Here is a 6,000-nt window from a genome sequence, read left to right as displayed (position 1 = left end):
CTGCTGTAAGCCCTGCAAGCCCACTCGTTTGTCCCTTTGTCTTGTTCTGTAAAAGTCCCTCCACCTTGGGCCTGGCATGGTGGCATAGCGGCTAAAGTCCTCTCCTTGAACGCGCCGGGATCCCATATTCCCGGCAGCTCCATTTCCCATCCAGCTCCCTGCTTGTGGCCTGGGAAAGCAGTCGGGGACAGCCCAAAGCCTTGGGACCCTGCATCCGTGTGGGAGACCTAGAAGAAGTTCCTGGATCCTGGCTTCGGAGTGGCATAGCATCGGCCGTTGCGCTCACTTGGGGAGTGAATCATCGGATGGAAGATCTTCCTCTCTGTCTCTCCTCCTTTCTGTATATCTGACTTTCCAATAAATAAATAAATCTTAAAAAAAAAAGTCCCTCCGCCTTCTTCTCCCTCAATGCTCGCTCACTCCCAAGGGCAAATCTAAAAACTTCTTCTTAGTCTTCTGTCTCCTCTATCCCACCTGCAGACATGTTTTCCCCCATCTGAGCTCTCTGGACATCCTGTCCTTCCCATCGCCTTCTGCTTGTCAGCAAGTGGCTGATGGGCAGGAACCGGCTTCATCTCAAGAGTCCTCTGTTGCTCCATGCAGTCACTGCTGTTGACAAATGAGTGAATGACACTTCTTGGGATCCACAGCTCGGGTATTCACTGTGGGCCATGGGGTGCCCCATCAGGAAGCCACAGCTGATCAGAGTCCCTGACCTTCCTCCATCCCCAGGAATGGGCTGACCAAGTGGATAGTCTACCCAGTGTCTACAAAGCCCCACATCCAGAAAACAGCCTGAAATGGTCCTTTTTCCAATCAGATGTTTTCCTGTCATTTGGCCAAATGCTGGAAACTGTGGAATTCCTGGGTGCCCAACAAACCTCTTTCATTCTCAACTTTCCCCAATGTTTTATTCCAAAACTCTATCCAAAGAACCAGAGGGGGGAAAAAAATCCCTCAAGAAACTCAAGTGCTAACACTGAACACATGAGCCCAAGAAGCAATGATCCAAGTGGAAACAAACATTGTTTTTGCCAGGTGAAGGTTATCCAACAAATGAGCACACAAATATGTGTATGTCAAGTGGGTTATCAACAAAGCATGCATCTCACACTGGGTCCACAGCCACCCACAACAGGCAGTGACCTGTTCTAGAGAATCACACAGACGTGGCCAAGGACCCTCCCTTTCTACATCATCCAGGCGATTTGGAAGTGTTCTCTGAGCAGTGTGGTTTTCAAATGAAACCCAGCGCAAGCTTTTGATGTACATAGGCTAGGACAAGACTGTATGCAGCACTACTGAATCCACAGCCTGAATTTACCCACACTCCCTGCATGCTCAGTCTGGAGTTACTACTTGGTTTGGGGATGCACATGTCTCTTAACTCTTCACACAGGAAGGCAACTTGACAAAATTCATGGAAAATGAAATTTAAAAGATGGGGTCTACTTGGATGTAAAAAGTTCTAAAACCCAGGCATTGTAATTTTTTCATAATATGCTTTTTTTTTAAAGAATTTTTTGAAGAGTTTGCCAATGTGAACTTCAAAATATTTTTGCAATGAAACTTATCTTTTCATTTTAGCTTCCTTCAGACTTTGCAAAGTGCCCACATATGTGACAGCTGGAGAGGTTGAGGAAGGAACCGCCAGGGCTCTCTATGGCTAACAAGTGTGGCCTTGGCAGAGCTGGGACCATTGTCATGTTTTCAACAAGGGATCACTGTCAGAGCAAGTAGGGAAAATGTTTCTCTGAACTCATTGTGGATTGCAACAGGAGGAAACACTCCATCACTGAAAAGTGACACTAATGTATTCTATTAGATTTGCTTATCATGTTAAAGAGCATATTAAAAGGAAATGTTTGGAAAAGGGATGCCACCACGTGGTATGATGGATTGAGAATTCCTAATTTGGAAAAAATGCGCTAAGACAACATGATTGATGTGAATGACCTACTTTATTTTATAAGAAAGTATGAGTTGCCTCAGGCCCACTGGTACACATATTTGGAAAAAGTTGTTTTTTTTCCACATTAAGTTTTTATTAACATTTTCAAAAGAGCAAAAGCACCATAGAAGGATATAAGTTACGACTTGTCAATGCAGATGTGCTCACGGCCCTTTGCTGCTGTGAAACTCACTCCTTTTGCTGGAAGGGTTTCTGAATTAGGTGAGTCTCTTGCCAGGCCAACACCTGACAGTGAGAAATATGACACCATGACACCGTCCTCTCTGCTCCATCAAAACCAACAGACAGACAGACAGACAAAAGCCCTCAGGGAAGGGACACTTTGTTTAGAGCACAGAGGGAACTTCTGCTGCTTGCCGGAAGTGCTTTCTATGGAAGTGGACTGCTGGCCACCTCTGGAGGACTGAGGCTGAGTTAACTGTCTGAGCTCAGCCTTAGAGGACGGAGCCCAAAGCCGAGGAGTCAGGTGCAGTGCCTGGGTCTGGGAGTCACGGACTTTTGGGCAACAGGAGAAACTCCCAAGGGGGGTGCGGCCTGACAAAACATTGGTGTTGCCAGTGAGTTCTGTTTTGTTTTAAGATTTACCATATTTTCATTGGGAAGTCAGATACACAGAGAGGAGGAGAAACAGAGAGGAAGATCTTCTGTCTGTTGGTTCATTCCTCAAGTAGCTGCAAAGGCTGGAGCTGAGCTGATCGGAAGCAAGGAGCCCAGACCCTCCTCTGAGTCTCCCATGTGGGTGCAAGGTCCTAAGTCTTTGGGCTTCCTTGACTACTTTCCCAGGCACAAGCAGGGAGCATTGACATCGCATATGAGCACTGGTTAGTAGCCCAGCTGCTCTGCTTGCCATCCATCTCCCTGATTGTGGCCCTGGGAAAGCAGTAGAGGACGGGCCGAGGCCCTAGGACGCTGTACCCATGTGGGAGACCCAGAAGAATCTCCTGGCTTTGGATTGGCTCAGCTCTGGCTGTTGTGGTCTCTTGGAGAGTGAATTAGCAGATGGAAAATGTTTCTCTCTGTCTCTCCTTCTCTCTATAAATGTGACTTTCCAATAAAAATAAATCTTTAAAAAACTAAAAGCACTATGACTCCTTCATGCAGAAAATATCTAAGTCCTGTTTAGACTCAAATAAGAAAAAATAGTAAAGAAAGTCTAAATAGATATTCTGTTTCTGGTTGGGGTGGCTAAATATGATGATGCTTTCAATTCTTTACCAAGTTAGTGGGTAACATTTGCCTCATAGCAACACAATTTTTGATTAAAATAATTGGCAGGTTGATTGTAAACAGGATCTAGGAGAATGGAGACCTGCAAATGGACAGTTTTCAAATAGAAGATGGAAAGAAGCTTGCACTGTTTAGATTTTAAAAGATATTGTAAATTCAGAGTCACCAATCAGTAGCTATATGAAATATGTTAATGAATATGATCAAATATAAAATGGAACAAATAGAATCCAACAAGCTAATGAAATAAAACATGAGAACCTAGTATGTGATAAAGATTATTACTCCTTTGAGTGGAGAAAGACTGACTTGTTCCATAAATCAGAGTTAAAGCAATTGAAATCCTTTTGGGGAGAAAAAAAGAGGAGACACATTCATAGCAAAAACAAAACAAAACAAACCCCACTATTTTGCCTGGATAAATAATGAAATCTTGAGTGTTGGAAATACATGCTATAAATAAAGGACAAGCTAGGGAAAGAAAATGTAACTTACATGAAGAGTCCTAGGAACTTGTCTTGTCAAGCACTGCTTTACAAGAAGGCAAGGAACATCAGTGGGGAGGGAGGAATGAGCTGTTTAGAGCAGAAATACAACCAACCACTGCAGGTACGAGAAGATAACCAGGCAAGGTAGAATCAGAGCCATGCACTACTCTTTGCACTCACTGTCAATGTTCTAAGAAGGAATGATGCATTTCATCTCAGGATCTCTGCCTGCGGTTAAGACCTCCGGCAGGCGCCGAAGAGGCTGGGAGAACACGGTCATGGAACCAGGGAAGCTGGCTTTCCCATGGATGTGAGCCCACGTCTTATCAGCAAAGCAGACAGTAAGCCAGAGAAGGAGGCATCTTTGCATCCTAACTCCTGTCTGAGGAGCACGTGTGGTTGTTGGTGTGGCCATTGATGGCAAGCTGTCAATGTGGTTTAATGGAAGCCAACTGCATTTTGACTTTTCCTTCCTTTATCATGTTTACCTCTGTTATGATCAACAATCAGGTTTGTGATATAGAAAATAACACACATCTGACAAATCTGCCCAGAGAACTAAAGTGACTTGGCCAAGGCTGACAGTGTGTGAGGGAGGGGCCAGGAGGAAAACAGGACCATGGTGCTCCCCGAGTCCCTTTTCCTATTGACCATGGCGTGGCCCCTCCTTGCAGAGGAGTCCTAATTGCCCTGAGAAGGTCACTTGTGACTCCCTGTTGAAAGGCAGATCACCCCACCCCCTTAGCACTTGGCTTGGAGAAGCCACCTGGAGAGCAGTGGTTTAATGAGTTTCAGGGTGGGGCTGCTCTGTCCATGCTGGTGCCAGCTTGCCCACTCCCCCAGGGTTGGTGCTCTTGCGGGATCCTCTCTGGCCCATGGAGGATGCAAGAGCCAGAGATGTCTGCATTTGCTACTCTGGGAGACCTCAGGCAGCTGATGGAGCCAAGGGTCTAGGTAGTGGTGTAGGTGCAGAGGGAGGGATGAAGGGGAGGCAGCAGAATGATGCATTGCTTCCAAGTATACACCAGCCACATCCGCTCATATTTGAAAGTGTTTTGCCATGTGCTTTTCCACCGAGAATGTGGCCTGAGCTTCAGAAGTGTCCTTGGAAGGAAGGGCAGTAGAACTGTTCATTTCCACCTGTTAGATGAAGAGACCAAGGCTCCATAGCAGTCATTTGCCTGGTCAGGCAGTTAGTGAGTGTGAAGAGAGAAGCAGAGGTTGAGTCAGCTTGGCGCCGATTCTTCCACCAAACCTTTCCTTTTCTGAGCAACACCATCTGCCCATAGTGCATGCTGTAATTGCTCAACCTTGGCCTTGACCAAGGGCACTGTGGAATTTCCTGACACAGAACAGGAGCACATCTGATCCTCAAGCCACCCACTCAGTGTCCAGCATGCCTGGCCTCCTCCAGCAGCCTTGTTCTTTGGGCCAAAGCTCTGAGGGCTCCAGAAAAGAACACAGACCTGAGGGTTGTCCACTTGGGTGACACTGTCCTGCCCAGGAAAACTGGGCCTGGAAGCACTAACACCCTGGTCTGTAAGCTCAGGCTTATTGGCTCACTCGCACTGGTGCCCCTACAGTCTAGCCAAGTGCGTGACATTGGGCAGGTGTTCAATGAGATTGGCTGAATCAGTGGATTGACCAAGGGGGCCCTTAGTTTCACCTGCAGTTCTCTTACAGCTCACCCTGACCTCAGGCCATGTTAGTCCCTGCCCTGAAACCTTTGGTTGTCCTCTGCTTCGTGGGTGTGCTCTTGGTCTCCCCAGCCTGACCCAGGTCTGCCTTTGGTGTTTTAGAACAAAGGAGCTGGATGATTATAGGCCAGCATTGCCCCCAGGGATGCGGACTGTGATGTAAGAGGAGAGGAGAGAGACCACTTCTGTTCAGTGTCCACTTCCCAGGTTCACCAGCTTCCCCTCCCCCAGTCACTGGACTCCATGGTAAATAACCTCTTCAGGTCCAGGGTCTTGCCACTTACCTATCTGTTCCCCTACCATCCTCGACACACACACAAGGCAGATGCATGTCAATGAAAGGACAGCACTCTATTGCCACAGCAGCCCTAAGAGCAATCAGAAGTTGAAGGTGGAAAATGACATCCTGGGCCACACCATCCAACTCCTTCCATCACTGGCCCAGAAACAGCCAAGACTCGCCCAAGGTCTGGGCAGAAGACATGAGCTGGTTGTCAGAGATCAGTCACAGTGAAGGCCAGCTGGCTTGCTTTGGTGCAGGAATCAGGAGGACCCTGTTGGAAACTGCCCCGGACACACAGGCTCCACCCACATCAGCTCCAGCCTGAACTCAATT

Source organism: Ochotona curzoniae, unplaced genomic scaffold, assembly GCF_017591425.1.
Source record: "Ochotona curzoniae isolate NIBS_2020 unplaced genomic scaffold, NIBS_Ocur_1.0 contig_66, whole genome shotgun sequence".
Classification (NCBI taxonomy): Eukaryota; Metazoa; Chordata; class Mammalia; order Lagomorpha; family Ochotonidae; genus Ochotona; species Ochotona curzoniae.
Note: the sequence above shows the minus strand (reverse complement) of the source record.